This window comes from Leptodactylus fuscus, unplaced genomic scaffold (assembly GCF_031893055.1).
Source record: "Leptodactylus fuscus isolate aLepFus1 unplaced genomic scaffold, aLepFus1.hap2 HAP2_SCAFFOLD_134, whole genome shotgun sequence".
Classification (NCBI taxonomy): Eukaryota; Metazoa; Chordata; class Amphibia; order Anura; family Leptodactylidae; genus Leptodactylus; species Leptodactylus fuscus.
In genome coordinates this window covers 79,527-93,995 of record NW_027440156.1, presented here as the reverse complement: position 1 = coordinate 93,995, position 14,469 = coordinate 79,527, and the positions used below count along the sequence as shown (strand labels likewise).

General features: G+C 44.6%; 4 non-coding genes across 4 annotated transcripts; all 4 read right to left on the bottom strand.

Moving 5' to 3' along the window:
- Positions 1–1,608: 1,608 nt before the first annotated feature.
- On the bottom strand, positions 1,609–1,799 carry LOC142187171 (U2 spliceosomal RNA). The gene has a single exon (XR_012712514.1). It is a non-coding gene; the product is annotated as a U2 spliceosomal RNA (small nuclear RNA).
- Positions 1,800–3,434: 1,635 nt separating this feature from the next.
- Positions 3,435–3,625, bottom strand: LOC142187170 (U2 spliceosomal RNA). Its single transcript, XR_012712513.1, has one exon. It is a non-coding gene; the product is annotated as a U2 spliceosomal RNA (small nuclear RNA).
- Positions 3,626–5,260: 1,635 nt separating this feature from the next.
- Positions 5,261–5,453, bottom strand: LOC142187143 (U2 spliceosomal RNA). Its single transcript, XR_012712497.1, has one exon. It is a non-coding gene; the product is annotated as a U2 spliceosomal RNA (small nuclear RNA).
- A 3,230-nt stretch (positions 5,454–8,683) lies between these two features.
- Positions 8,684–8,870, bottom strand: LOC142187131 (U2 spliceosomal RNA). The gene has a single exon (XR_012712491.1). It is a non-coding gene; the product is annotated as a U2 spliceosomal RNA (small nuclear RNA).
- Positions 8,871–14,469: the final 5,599 nt, after the last annotated feature.

Here is a 14,469-nt window from a genome sequence, read left to right as displayed (position 1 = left end):
CAGCTAGCAACCTGGTCAGCAACTCTCACACCCAGGCAAGAAACACAGGTGCACAGCATTACCACAGTCAGCCAATCAATGGTTAATCACTACAGGAAAGTGACCACAGGTGATAGTAGAACTTTGGCGGCAAGGACTCGGCAGTGCACTGCCTTCGCAGCAGGCAAATCTGCATCAGGCCCGCCTCTCCATTAGACCACACCCACTAAAACGTACTTCACGAGGAGTTGGTTTGCTTTTCCTCCAAACACAGCTTCTACGGTTTCATTCCCAAAAAATAGAAAAGGAATACATTACATCACAAAATTGGGGCCCCCACAAGAAGAGAGTGAGTGAGTGAGTGAGTGAGTGAGTGAGTGAGTGAGTGAGTGAGTGGGGGGGGGGAATAGGAAAGCAAGCAGGGAGAAGAAGAAGAAGGATGGCTCTGGCTCTAAGACTCGTCAGGTTTGTCCACCGGAGGCCCGCACGGCTGGAGCATCTTCTCCATCAAATTGAAGCGCACACGGGCCTTGCTCTCGTTCTCAGCTACAGCAAAGTAGTTCAGCAGGTCAAAGTGGCCCATGTAAGAGCAGTAGGAGTCTCGGTGCTGATTCACCAGCCATTCCCACTTGGTGGTATCTGCGTGACCAGTGCCAATATATTTGGACTGGAGGTGCTCCAGCTGGCTGTGGATAGTGTACCGATCTGTCATGGTGTGTGAGGTCTGCACCAAAAGGTGAACAGGGTGATAGCCAATGCGTTTGGCATCACAGTAGGGCCCACGGCCCCACCTCTACACTTCTCAGCACATCGCTGTCTGCTTGGTACATTTTTGTCGTCATCAAAGCAAGTCCAAAAAATGCTAGACAGAGAAAATTTCCGAAACCGTACGAAGAATGTTCCTCTTGTACAGCGAAACAGATCAAATCCAGTTGCCACTACTGTCACTCAGCGATGCACAGCGCTTGCTGCAAATCTGCATAAACCCTGCCTGCATGTCAGTCTGTCTCCGGAGCAAGCAGGCAGCCACAAGAGGGCAACAAGCACTGCGAAATAAGAAGAAGAGGAGGAGGACGACAACAACAGCAGCAGTAATAGCAGTAGCAGTAGCATCAAGTTGTGCAAAATCCAGGTACAAGTGCAAAGCAATTTCTCTTGCTTGCCTCAGAAATTTTAATACTCCATTCTCTTCCACGGAAAAAAAGTTTTCAAGTCAGCAGGAAAATCTGAAACAAAATGAAGAAACCAAAATGAAAATAAATAAATTTGGACAAAAGAAAAAACAATTACCAAAAATTACAATGATAACAATACATCATATTTATATAGCGCCAACACATTCCGCAGCGCTGTACAATTTGTCAGGTTAATTTACAGACAACAATATACATTACAAAACTAGTCATTTCACACAATGCAGAAACTGAGGGCCCTGCTCGCAAGAGCTGACAATCTAAGAGGTAGAAGGGGTGACACAAAATTATTGAACCAAAAAAAATAAATAAAATTCGGAAATACAAATAGGATTTCTCATCTAATTCTTCTGATTTGTTGCAAGACATTGAAATGCCAGCAAGCAAGCAGCAGAAGGAAAAAAGAAATTCTTTTTCTATTTTTCAACCAAATTAAGAGGGGTGCACCGGTCCTGGAGATACTGCAATACCAGGTCAATGCGTGGAGTGGACAGAGCAAGCTCTATTTCCATCTCCCTGTTCCAAAAATCCATTTAATATATGGTCCCCAGATAGGGGACGTATCAGATATTAAACTGATAAGAACAGATACTACACTTGATCTTAGCCAAAAGGCCGAGAAGCGATAACCCAAAAATTGGACGCACCCGAGCGGCGCCCCCCGGAAGCAACGTGCACTGCCAAAGGAGAAGGAAGAACAGCTAGCAACCTGGTCAGCAACTCTCACACCCAGGCAAGAAACACAGGTGCACAGCATTACCACAGTCAGCCAATCAATGGTTAATCACTACAGGAAAGTGACCACAGGTGATAGTAGAACTTTGGCGGCAAGGACTCGGCAGTGCACTGCCTTCGCAGCAGGCAAATCTGCATCAGGCCCGCCTCTGCATTAGACCACACCCACTAAAACGTACTTCACGAAGAGTTTGTTTGCTTTTCCTCGAAACACAGCTTCTACGGTTTAATTCCCAAAAAATAGAAAAGGAATACATTACATCACAAAATTGGGGCCCCCACAAGAAGAGAGTGAGTGGGGGGAATAGGAAAGCAAGCAGGGAGAAGAAGAAGAAGGATGGCTCTGGCTCTAAGACTCGTCAGGTTTGTCCACCGGAGGCCCGCACGGCTGGAGCATCTTCTCCATCAAATTGAAGCGCACACGGGCCTTGCTCTCGTTCTCAGCTACAGCAAAGTAGTTCAGCAGGTCAAAGTGGCCCATGTAAGAGCAGTAGGAGTCTCGGTGCTGATTCACCAGCCATTCCCACTTGGTGGTATCTGCGTGACCAGTGCCAATATATTTGGACTGGAGGTGCTCCAGCTGGCTGTGGATAGTGTACCGATCTGTCATGGTGTGTGAGGTCTGCACCAAAAGGTGAACAGGGTGATAGCCAATGCGTTTGGCATCACAGTAGGGCCCACGGCCCCACCTCTACACTTCTCAGCACATCGCTGTCTGCTTGGTACATTTTTGTCGTCATCAAAGCAAGTCCAAAAAATGCTAGACAGAGAAAATTTCCGAAACCGTACGAAGAATGTTCCTCTTGTACAGCGAAACAGATCAAATCCAGTTGCCACTACTGTCACTCAGCGATGCACAGCGCTTGCTGCAAATCTGCATAAACCCTGCCTGCATGTCAGTCTGTCTCCGGAGCAAGCAGGCAGCCACAAGAGGGCAACAAGCACTGCGAAATAAGAAGAAGAGGAGGAGGACGACAACAACAGCAGCAGTAATAGCAGTAGCAGTAGCATCAAGTTGTGCAAAATCCAGGTACAAGTGCAAAGCAATTTCTCTTGCTTGCCTCAGAAATTTTAATACTCCATTCTCTTCCACGGAAAAAAAGTTTTCAAGTCAGCAGGAAAATCTGAAACAAAATGAAGAAACCAAAATGAAAATAAATAAATTTGGACAAAAGAAAAAACAATTACCAAAAATTACAATGATAACAATACATCATATTTATATAGCGCCAACACATTCCGCAGCGCTGTACAATTTGTCAGGTTAATTTACAGACAACAATATACATTACAAAACTAGTCATTTCACACAATGCAGAAACTGAGGGCCCTGCTCGCAAGAGCTGACAATCTAAGAGGTAGAAGGGGTGACACAAAATTATTGAACCAAAAAAAATAAATAAAATTCGGAAATACAAATAGGATTTCTCATCTAATTCTTCTGATTTGTTGCAAGACATTGAAATGCCAGCAAGCAAGCAGCAGAAGGAAAAAAGAAATTCTTTTTCTATTTTTCAACCAAATTAAGAGGGGTGCACCGGTCCTGGAGATACTGCAATACCAGGTCAATGCGTGGAGTGGACAGAGCAAGCTCTATTTCCATCTCCCTGTTCCAAAAATCCATTTAATATATGGTCCCCAGATAGGGGACGTATCAGATATTAAACTGATAAGAACAGATACTACACTTGATCTTAGCCAAAAGGCCGAGAAGCGATAACCCAAAAATTGGACGCACCCGAGCGGCGCCCCCCGGAAGCAACGTGCACTGCCAAAGGAGAAGGAAGAACAGCTAGCAACCTGGTCAGCAACTCTCACACCCAGGCAAGAAACACAGGTGCACAGCATTACCACAGTCAGCCAATCAATGGTTAATCACTACAGGAAAGTGACCACAGGTGATAGTAGAACTTTGGCGGCAAGGACTCGGCAGTGCACTGCCTTCGCAGCAGGCAAATCTGCATCAGGCCCGCCTCTGCATTAGACCACACCCACTAAAACGTACTTCACGAAGAGTTTGTTTGCTTTTCCTCGAAACACAGCTTCTACGGTTTAATTCCCAAAAAATAGAAAAGGAATACATTACATCACAAAATTGGGGCCCCCACAAGAAGAGAGTGAGTGGGGGGAATAGGAAAGCAAGCAGGGAGAAGAAGAAGAAGGATGGCTCTGGCTCTAAGACTCGTCAGGTTTGTCCACCGGAGGCCCGCACGGCTGGAGCATCTTCTCCATCAAATTGAAGCGCACACGGGCCTTGCTCTCGTTCTCAGCTACAGCAAAGTAGTTCAGCAGGTCAAAGTGGCCCATGTAAGAGCAGTAGGAGTCTCGGTGCTGATTCACCAGCCATTCCCACTTGGTGGTATCTGCGTGACCAGTGCCAATATATTTGGACTGGAGGTGCTCCAGCTGGCTGTGGATAGTGTACCGATCTGTCATGGTGTGTGAGGTCTGCACCAAAAGGTGAACAGGGTGATAGCCAATGCGTTTGGCATCACAGTAGGGCCCACGGCCCCACCTCTACACTTCTCAGCACATCGCTGTCTGCTTGGTACATTTTTGTCGTCATCAAAGCAAGTCCAAAAAATGCTAGACAGAGAAAATTTCCGAAACCGTACGAAGAATGTTCCTCTTGTACAGCGAAACAGATCAAATCCAGTTGCCACTACTGTCACTCAGCGATGCACAGCGCTTGCTGCAAATCTGCATAAACCCTGCCTGCATGTCAGTCTGTCTCCGGAGCAAGCAGGCAGCCACAAGAGGGCAACAAGCACTGCGAAATAAGAAGAAGAGGAGGAGGACGACAACAACAGCAGCAGTAATAGCAGTAGCAGTAGCATCAAGTTGTGCAAAATCCAGGTACAAGTGCAAAGCAATTTCTCTTGCTTGCCTCAGAAATTTTAATACTCCATTCTCTTCCACGGAAAAAAAGTTTTCAAGTCAGCAGGAAAATCTGAAACAAAATGAAGAAACCAAAATGAAAATAAATAAATTTGGACAAAAGAAAAAACAATTACCAAAAATTACAATGATAACAATACATCATATTTATATAGCGCCAACACATTCCGCAGCGCTGTACAATTTGTCAGGTTAATTTACAGACAACAATATACATTACAAAACTAGTCATTTCACACAATGCAGAAACTGAGGGCCCTGCTCGCAAGAGCTGACAATCTAAGAGGTAGAAGGGGTGACACAAAATTATTGAACCAAAAAAAATAAATAAAATTCGGAAATACAAATAGGATTTCTCATCTAATTCTTCTGATTTGTTGCAAGACATTGAAATGCCAGCAAGCAAGCAGCAGAAGGAAAAAAGAAATTCTTTTTCTATTTTTCAACCAAATTAAGAGGGGTGCACCGGTCCTGGAGATACTGCAATACCAGGTCAATGCGTGGAGTGGACAGAGCAAGCTCTATTTCCATCTCCCTGTTCCAAAAATCCATTTAATATATGGTCCCCAGATAGGGGACGTATCAGATATTAAACTGATAAGAACAGATTTTTTTTTTTTTTAAGTTGAAGTCTACCACAATGGGTAGCATTTTATTAAACAAAATATTTACAATACATATAAACAATACACATATCTTCAACTTTCTTTTTATACAAAATTACAAAAACACGCATCATCATCAGTATTTCCAACTTAGTTTACACACATAAACACAAGACATACAAATACATCACATAGAATAACCTTATCCACCTTAATTTACATTTCTCATCTCTATTCCTTTATTTCCCAGTTTTTATCCCTTATCTCTCAAATAACCATTCACTACTGCAAACATGACCAAGGCCTCCACCGCTCCCTGTGCCCAGTCTTGCAAATCTACCCCCAAAAAATACTGTTTCAAAAAATCAAGAAAAATATATCTTTTGATAAACTCTTCCTTATCTTTAAGGAATACTTCCTTTAATTCCCTTATAAAATCCTCATAGTTACCTATTGATTCTTTTATTTCAGGAAACCTCCCTCTTACATAATCCCCTCCCTCTTTACTATTTTTAAAGTCTTTAACATTAACTAACATCTTTTCCTTTGTTCCCACCTTCAGAACCTTACTCTCAGTCACTTTTACATTTTCTACAATTAATTCCTTCTCTACCACCTCTTCCAATATCAATTCACATTCTTTTACTTGTTCCATACATATCATCATTTTTTTACATTTTTGATTACCAGGCTCCTGCAAACCATCACGAACAGGAGTTAAATCTGCAAAAGAAATATCAGAAATAACAGTCTCCGAAAAGACACTCTCAGTCTCTGTCTTGTCCAGGAAATTTTCCTCCTCCGGCAACACAGTCTCTTTCTCCTTTTTCTTAGGGGATTTCCCCTTAAAGTCCTCCCAAAAGGCAAAACCAGTCTTACCGCCAAACTGGATTGCTCCATTAAATATGTCCATGTCCTTTTCCTCTATCCAAACTGAAAAACGTCTTTTGCCAGTCCAATATCCGGCTTGGTTCAATAAGTCCTTTTTGAACCTGCACATAGGCACATAAAGTCTCATATAATCCATAATGCCCGCTGCATCCACAAAAGGATCATCCATTGAAACGACCAGCGATTTCCAGCCACCGTGCAAGGAAGTCAAGCAGCTCACTCGGTCCCTGACTCCAGTGGTCCCGCCCCCGTACCATCTGAGGAAGGCCTCCGAACACAGTTGCTCCGAAGTGAAGGTGACATCGCAAGACCTCTTGGTGGCGTTCCATTGCATGGCCAGGACGTCCTCTTTCCGCACCATCAGGCAATCCTCCAGAATCCTCACCACCGACATCTCCGACCAGTCATCGGCTTTAGCGGCATCTTTCTTAAGGAAGAACCTCAGGCAGAACTTCTTCCTTCTCAGCTCCATGTCAAAAGACAAGAAAAACCGTATTAGTCAAGCGGTATTTAGCTCAGAACCTGCGAGCCTCAGTAGATTCTCCAGGTGATCGCTCCTCGTTGCCCCGGGACTAAGCCTCAAACCCAATAGCAGCAGGTAGTTCCAGCCAGGCTATGAACCTGACCTTCCCTACCAGGCAGAGTAGAGGGTACCCGGGGCACCTCCGGCTAAGATCTTTGGCAGCCCTGATACACTAAACAGCACCAGGACTACACTTGATCTTAGCCAAAAGGCCGAGAAGCGATAACCCAAAAATTGGACGCACCCGAGCGGCGCCCCCCGGAAGCAACGTGCACTGCCAAAGGAGAAGGAAGAACAGCTAGCAACCTGGTCAGCAACTCTCACACCCAGGCAAGAAACACAGGTGCACAGCATTACCACAGTCAGCCAATCAATGGTTAATCACTACAGGAAAGTGACCACAGGTGATAGTAGAACTTTGGCGGCAAGGACTCGGCAGTGCACTGCCTTCGCAGCAGGCAAATCTGCATCAGGCCCGCCTCTGCATTAGACCACACCCACTAAAACGTACTTCACGAAGAGTTTGTTTGCTTTTCCTCGAAACACAGCTTCTACGGTTTAATTCCCAAAAAATAGAAAAGGAATACATTACATCACAAAATTGGGGCCCCCACAAGAAGAGAGTGAGTGGGGGGAATAGGAAAGCAAGCAGGGAGAAGAAGAAGAAGGATGGCTCTGGCTCTAAGACTCGTCAGGTTTGTCCACCGGAGGCCCGCACGGCTGGAGCATCTTCTCCATCAAATTGAAGCGCACACGGGCCTTGCTCTCGTTCTCAGCTACAGCAAAGTAGTTCAGCAGGTCAAAGTGGCCCATGTAAGAGCAGTAGGAGTCTCGGTGCTGATTCACCAGCCATTCCCACTTGGTGGTATCTGCGTGACCAGTGCCAATATATTTGGACTGGAGGTGCTCCAGCTGGCTGTGGATAGTGTACCGATCTGTCATGGTGTGTGAGGTCTGCACCAAAAGGTGAACAGGGTGATAGCCAATGCGTTTGGCATCACAGTAGGGCCCACGGCCCCACCTCTACACTTCTCAGCACATCGCTGTCTGCTTGGTACATTTTTGTCGTCATCAAAGCAAGTCCAAAAAATGCTAGACAGAGAAAATTTCCGAAACCGTACGAAGAATGTTCCTCTTGTACAGCGAAACAGATCAAATCCAGTTGCCACTACTGTCACTCAGCGATGCACAGCGCTTGCTGCAAATCTGCATAAACCCTGCCTGCATGTCAGTCTGTCTCCGGAGCAAGCAGGCAGCCACAAGAGGGCAACAAGCACTGCGAAATAAGAAGAAGAGGAGGAGGACGACAACAACAGCAGCAGTAATAGCAGTAGCAGTAGCATCAAGTTGTGCAAAATCCAGGTACAAGTGCAAAGCAATTTCTCTTGCTTGCCTCAGAAATTTTAATACTCCATTCTCTTCCACGGAAAAAAAGTTTTCAAGTCAGCAGGAAAATCTGAAACAAAATGAAGAAACCAAAATGAAAATAAATAAATTTGGACAAAAGAAAAAACAATTACCAAAAATTACAATGATAACAATACATCATATTTATATAGCGCCAACACATTCCGCAGCGCTGTACAATTTGTCAGGTTAATTTACAGACAACAATATACATTACAAAACTAGTCATTTCACACAATGCAGAAACTGAGGGCCCTGCTCGCAAGAGCTGACAATCTAAGAGGTAGAAGGGGTGACACAAAATTATTGAACCAAAAAAAATAAATAAAATTCGGAAATACAAATAGGATTTCTCATCTAATTCTTCTGATTTGTTGCAAGACATTGAAATGCCAGCAAGCAAGCAGCAGAAGGAAAAAAGAAATTCTTTTTCTATTTTTCAACCAAATTAAGAGGGGTGCACCGGTCCTGGAGATACTGCAATACCAGGTCAATGCGTGGAGTGGACAGAGCAAGCTCTATTTCCATCTCCCTGTTCCAAAAATCCATTTAATATATGGTCCCCAGATAGGGGACGTATCAGATATTAAACTGATAAGAACAGATTTTTTTTTAAGTTGAAGTCTACCACGAAGGTAGCATTTTTATTCAAAAATTTGCATACATACAAATTAAAATTCAACTTTCATTATACATAAAATCATTTGACAAATCAGTCATAAAAACATAAAAGGGTACATGGTGGCTTATATACTGGAGTTCCATTCCCTGACATACCACTGTTTTATTAGGGGGGAATTCCTTTTTTTATCAATTAAATAGTATAAAAACATTTCACTAAAACACAAGCGTAAAACATCAGCAGTGGATAAAACATCTTTCTTAAAAAGCAAGATGTTCCTGGCCTTCCAGAGCGCGGCTTTCACACAGTTCATAGTCTTCCATGCCGTGACCTTCTTTCCTTGTGACGTGCAGTTAAAAAGTCCATATAAAATCATTTGAGAGGATAAGTCCTTGATGTCTGCCATTTTAGTCAGTAGAGGGAGTATTTTTTTCCATATCTCTTGGGCAAAGACGCAGTCCCACATCAGATGTAATACAGTTTCGTCAGCCTGGCAGCCCTCCCTCGGGCAGACAGCGGTTGTTGCGTATCCTCTCCTGTGTTGGAAGGCCCGACACGGAAGACACTCATGCACGCAGCTCCAGGCCAGGTCCATCTGCTGATTAAAAAGAGGGGAACAGTTAGTCATTTTCCATATTTGTTTCACTTGCACTTCACTAAACCTCCCAACGGGTATTAGGGTTTCTCCCTCTCTTAAAACCTTTATAAGTTTTCCGCTCTGTTTTAATTCTGTGGTGCTTCTAGGTCGTAGATTAAAAAGATTAATAACGGTTTCTAAAATGGCATAATGTGAGGGAAGATTAAAAGCGTAGGGTGAATTAAGAACAGTTTGGAACCACCCGTGCTTCCTCATAAAAGAACCCACGTTATATCTAATAAAATAGGACCAAAAATGATTTTTAAAAAGCCCATTAAAAACGTAACAGAAATATTTAATTAAAAGGAATCTTTGTATGTCAGGGAAATCTTTCCCCCCTTTTGGCTTAGATCTTACCACCAACTCTCTTTTCAGCTTTTCTGCTCTGGAACTCCAGAAGAAGGTAAAACAGGATTTGGTGATCCTTTTTAATAAAACTGCTGGGGGAGGGAAAACTAAACTTAAGTATAAAAATATGGGAAGGATCACCATTTTTAAAATCAGTACCTTACCCTCCATTGTTAGCTGTCTCATATTCCACATTAAAATTTTCCTGTTTACCTTCTCAGCCACCATGTCCCAGTTAGAAGCACCACTAAGATCCTCGCTGAAGGAGACACCTAAAATAGTAGCAGAGTCAGACACGGGCACAGGAATATCCGTAAAAACCATGCCCCCCACATTTAAAATGCTGCATTTGCTGTAATTCACTTTAAAACCGGAGGCAAGGCAATAAAAGTCAAGATGTCTAAAAGCTCTCTGTAGGGCAGGGGCGTCCCGGCATAAAATCGTGACGTCATCCATGTACCCCACTGCTCTAGCCTCGACCCCTCCTCCTCCGGGCAGGGGTACACCGCGGACCACCTTGTCATTACGTATGGCACATAGGAGAGGCTCTAGGGCGCATATGAAGAGCAGTGGGGACAAGGGACACCCCTGCTTGACCCCCGACTTTAAAAACACGTCCCGTGTCTTAAAACCGTTGACTAAAATCTGACTGCTACAATTATGATAAAAAGCTTTTAAAGACAGTAAAAAGCCCTCTGGTATACCCATTCGATCTAAAACCTTAAAAAGATAAAAATGGGATACCCTGTCAAACGCTTTTTCAAAATCAATATTTAAAAGTGCAAGTTTACTTTTCCGTTCTTTCGTGTGTGCTATAATATCTTTAATCAGGTTCAGGGTATCCCATATGCTCCTGCCTGGCACCCCACAGACCTGGTTTGAGTGGATGATCTGTGGGATCACCGTCTTTAGGCGGTTCGCACATATTTTGGCCATTATCTTATAATCGACGTTGAGAAGGGTGATTGGCCTCCAGTTTTTTAAATCGGCCCGGTCTCCCTTTTTGTATAACAGGGAGACCTCACCCTTCCGCCAGGACTTAGGGAGCATCTTAGTGTTAAAAACTTCTTTAAAAAGGCTTAAAAGATCTTCTTTTAAAATGTTATAGAATTTTGAATAAAACTCTATAGGTATACCATCGGGCCCTGGCACCTTACCTGCCTTAAAACTTTTGACTGTTTCTAAAATCTCCTGCTCCCTTGGTATCTGTAATAAAAATTGCTGGGAAACAGGGGTTAAAACAGACTTTATCTCCTTCAGCGAGTCTTCTAAAAAATGACGATCCACAGGCTTTGTGTTAAAAAGCTCAGAATAAAAGGCGTGGACTTTGTCTAAAAGACCCTGCACTTCCGTCACCCCATCTATGTTGTCTATAGCTGCTTTTTTGTTGTTGATTTTCTTAAAAAAGTACCTGGAGCAGGTCTCGTTCTCCTCTATGTGTTTCACTTGGCTTCTGAATATAATCTCTTTGCCCTTCTGCTCCAGGTACTTATCAATTTCATCTTTGAGTGATTGTATATGTGGGGTGACGTCTAGCCCTCCGTCCCTTAATTTGTACAGGGTCTGCAGGCGGTCGTTGAGGGTCTGATAAGCAGCATACCTCTCTTTAGATTTTTGGATACTTGCTTTGATAAAAAAATGTTTAATTTTAATTTTCATTCTCTCCCACCATTTACTGGTGGGCGCTTCAGACCCTCTGGACCGCCTGCATCTAGAATAAAATTCAATAAAATCTTTACAAACCTGTGGATCGTCTAAAATAGAGACATTCAACTTCCAGGACTTCCGACCTTTAAAAGCGTTATTAAGAATTTTAACTTTAAAACTTAAAACTCTATGATCGGATAAAACATTTGGTAAAACTTCACACGATAAAGGCAATAGACATTGTGATAAAAGGGTAAAATCTATTCTAGAGCTGCAGGTTGCGTTGCTCCATGTAACGCCGGCTTCCTCCGGCATGCCCACATTACAAGTCTTATATGCATCTATCAGTCCATTGTCTATGATGATATCCTTCAGCATGCCGGAGGTCTTGTCATAGTTCCTGGAGGAACTATCTGTCAGCCGGCGTTCACCCCTTAAAACACAATTAAAATCCCCTGCAATGATTAAAGGTTCTGAAGCGTTAATAAATAAAGGTAAAATTTCCAACATCTTTGCACGCTCATTCTTGTCAGGGGATGCATAAATATTTAAAAATTGCCACTTAAAACCGTTAATAAAAGCTTTGACCAATAAAACTCGTCCTGGAAGGATCTCTTGAGTAAAATCAATTAAAACGTCACCTCGAAAAAGGATTGCCACGCCGGAAGCCCGGTTTTCGTTGGATCCCGACCAGACGGAGGGCCCGAGCTTCCAATCCCTTTCATACTTCTTGTACGAGGTGGCGTGAGGGATGCCACATTCTTGGAGGAAGAGGACTGAGGCTGCCAGGCTGGAAAGATAGTGAAACAGAGCGGCCCTTCGTACTTTCGACTTTGCACCCCTCACATTGAAGGAGACTCCATGGAGGTCCGCCATTTGGAAAGTTGCAAGAGAGAGTCCAACACTAAGTTAAAACAATAACTTAATGCAATACATGTTAAGAACAGCTTACCACCCATCAATGGAACTGAGGCTGCCCGAAATCTTCACCTTCGTCCAATACCGACTGCAAGGACGCAGGGGAGGAGCATTCACTCAAAACTTCACCGCCAACGAACCCAAAGAAGTCCGCTGCGTCACCGTAGGGGTACAGGTAGCCCTGGGTCCCCCCAATTTGACCATTCTGGTCCTCCGGAGGCCCCCCAGGTGGGTCAGGGGGCTCCGGAGGGTCGCCAATCACATCTGCCACCTCCCTCGGGCCCTCTTTATCAGAGAACCTGTCTACAGGAGGGGGCTGTGCACACGGGATAGAACCCTCAGGATCTGGCAGGGAGTCAGTACTCTCCCCCCCGACCTGGACAGGCCGGGAGGGAGTTTTCGAGGTCGGGACCACCCCGGATCCCTCCGAGGTGTCCATCCCTTCCTCTCCTTCCTCCTCTGCCTTCATTTCCTCCATTTTACCTTTCTTATGGCGACCCTCCTCCACGTCCGAAAGTTCGTCCGCACTGCTTAAGGGGGAACCCAGGTTTCGTGAGGAATTTACCAATTCTTCTCTAGAAGACTTCCCATGATTACCTCTCTGACCACGCTTGATTGTTTTGTCCTTCTTTGGCTTCTGGCTTTCTTTGGGGGCCATTGATTCGAGGGTTACTTGTGGTTCCACTTCATCTGGCATCTTTGGAACTGGCTTCTCACCTGGTGATTCTTCTTGCTCCTCCCCTCTTGGGCAGCCTGGCTCCACCAATGGGGGTTGTGGGGGTGCCTCTGGAACCTCCATTTCTTCTTCAGGCCGCTCTGTTTCTGCCTCTTCCTCCAAACCTTTGTTCGGGCACTGCTTGAAGAGATGACCTGGAAGCTGACAAAAGGTACATTTCTTTGGTTTTTTACACTCTCTTACATAGTGTTCCTTACTCCCACAATTTCGGCATTTAACGCCGCAAGTACCTCTTGTGTGGCCATACACCCCGCAGTCCCTACAAAAATCCGGCATCCCATTAAAGAATATCTCACCATTTATGGAACCAAGTTTAAAACGGGCTGGTGGTAATTTCATATTGCCTGCCGCATCTCGCCTTACATCCGCTATAAACTTCCACTTGCAATTCCAAATCTTATATTCATTGACTATTTTATTTACAAGTTTAACACTATTAAAGTGGTATTTCATAAATCTTATCAGATCTGTCTCTGAAATAAATGGTGAGTATAGTTTCACTGTTACGACCTTGCCTACATCCTGTTCGTGCCTAATCACTTTTATCTTTAAGTTAGCCAACTTATCTTTTTCGATGTTAGCGAAGTTCATGGCACTCTCCAGGATGGTTCCCGACTTTAAGGTCACATCATAAACTCCTCGCTTTGGGTAGTCTTGCAGGCAGACGATGTCATTTACTGCTACGTGCAGCAGCTTCCCCAAAACGACCTCCACGATAGTTTTCAACCCATGCTCTTTGGCCTGGGTCCCCTTCAGGAAGTAGATCCTAAGGGTTCGAGGGATCCTCGCCCACTCGGGGACGGGATCTATATCTCCAGATGATGACATCTGAACGCAGATATCAACACCTAATTCGCAAAAAACGCAACACCGAGGCTGCACCTAGACACAGATTCCTCCGTGCCCAGGCCGGGGGGGATCGCCACCCGTTGCTGGGGACTAAGCCCCCTCCCTATAGTAGCAACCCGAGGCCAGCAGTCCAGAAGAAATTTGGATGCCAGACACTCGGGAAGACCGAGAGGGGGGTACCCCAGCACCTCTCAACACGACCAAGATGGGAAAGAGAAATGAATCACAATCCAACACCCAGATCGTGCCAAAAGGCCGAGAAGCGATAACCCAAAAATTGGACGCACCCGAGCGGCGCCCCCCGGAAGCAACGTGCACTGCCAAAGGAGAAGGAAGAACAGCTAGCAACCTGGTCAGCAACTCTCACACCCAGGCAAGAAACACAGGTGCACAGCATTACCACAGTCAGCCAATCAATGGTTAATCACTACAGGAAAGTGACCACAGGTGATAGTAGAACTTTGGCGGCAAGGACTCGGCA